This window comes from Atta cephalotes (assembly GCF_000143395.1).
Source record: "Atta cephalotes unplaced genomic scaffold scaffold00002, whole genome shotgun sequence".
NCBI classification, from domain to species: domain Eukaryota; kingdom Metazoa; phylum Arthropoda; class Insecta; order Hymenoptera; family Formicidae; genus Atta; species Atta cephalotes.
In genome coordinates this window covers 14571067-14572985 of record NW_012130066.1, presented here as the reverse complement: position 1 = coordinate 14572985, position 1919 = coordinate 14571067, and positions in this window count along the sequence as shown.

Here is a 1919-nt window from a genome sequence, read left to right as displayed (position 1 = left end):
AATAGAAAATGAATCCTCAATGAGAAATCATAATAATTGCTGTGGTAAGCAAATAATTTCTTACAGAGGAACATTACTGATTTGTTAATAATTCGTCTCTTTAATGTCTCTTTCTTAATATTATATTTTTATGTTATATTTATATTTTATATTGTATTTTTAAATAAAAATATATAAAAATACATAAAAATTATTTTAAGTAAATGCACATCACAAACTCATTCTCCTGTTCCTATAATAATAAATAATAAAAAAACAATAAAATTTTGGCAAATAGTCAATGCTGGTAATGATTATTGTGATAACAGACAGATTTGATTTTATTAAAATATTAATGTTAATTTAATTTTTATGTTGCAATTTCTTCATATCTTTATAGGCAGAGAGACTATATCCATAAGGAACTGAAAAGATTGTCCAGACAAATGTACGCTATTGAAGTTCTACTAAAAGAGGAGAATGCAGAACGAAGTGAGGTTGTAGCACAAGATCTGTTACCTCCATTGCCTCTAATGACGCTGAAACAGTTCTTGCAGTGCGAAAATCAGAATTGAAAGTGAAACCAACATGATACAAAACAATTTGTAAGTATATTCATATTATCATATTTATTAAATATTATTTTAAATGCTTGTATTATCCGTTAGGAAAATTATGTTTTTTCAGAAATTTACTCGCCATCTTGTAATTTTTGAATTTCGTCATATTTAATTTCTCATGTATCATCAAGGATTTTTTTTATTTATATGTATTAAATTTGGTAATTTTATATTGAACATTATTGAAAAGAATTTGATATAATATTAAAATATGACATAATGCAAATAGAGAATTAAGTGGCAAAATTGCTACATAAAAAGATGTATGATGGTCGGTACCAAAATAACCATCGATTGAATTTGTTTTCTAACGTGTATTTCATTTTCGTTGTTGTATTTTTTCCATTCATAATATTCCATTTTTTCCATTCATAATTTTTTCCATTTATGTATAATGTTCCATTATATTTTTTGTAACTATATTACAGGAACATATGAGTTCCATTATATTTTTTGTAACTATATTACAGGAACATAAATCGGAGGTTCGACAGGTAAGTTTATTAGAAACACTTTATCACAAATTATCTCTAATGAAGTAACCACTTAAATATCATGGACAGGTCAGAAAAATGGTGTAAGCTTTAAATCCACATCCACATCCAAACTAATAATCGGTAACATTTATTCCATTAGGTGTCTATCTGTCTATATTTATATACTATTCTTGGCATTTTAAGTGATACGAAAAGTTTCAGGACGATATTTTAATATTCTCATCAATAATAGCGCAATCACTACAGCGCCAATTCCCATTAGTCTATTGCCTCTTTTTATTTATTTGCATTTTCATATTTTTATTCTTTTATTTCAGATATGGCACCGTTGACATCATTGTTCAATTGAACGTGATAGATGCTCTGACAACATCGGTAAAAAAAAACTGAGGAGGATTTAAAAAAATTTAATAGAAGATAGGGAAAAAACGAAGAGATGAAGATTCGAATTACGATATCATTTTTGTAATGCAGTAAGAATTAGAATTTAGACTTAGAATTTAAAATTAATAAAATGATCATATATGTAAAAATAAATAAATATGGATTAATTTGGATTAATTCTGTGTTCAAAATTATTTATTCTCTCTACCATTTCTTTCTATCTTTGTGGCATCGTATTATGCGCGCGTCACACGCGATACCATTGCGCGACCGCGTTCTCTAAAATATCATCGCGTTCTCTAAAATAATAATAATAATTATAATAATTATAATTCAGTAGAATAAAAATATTTCGGCATGAATAATCGCATGTAATAAACGCTGAAGAAAAGATTATGTAAGAAGAAGATGGTAACGCTCGAGAGATGGTATGTATGAT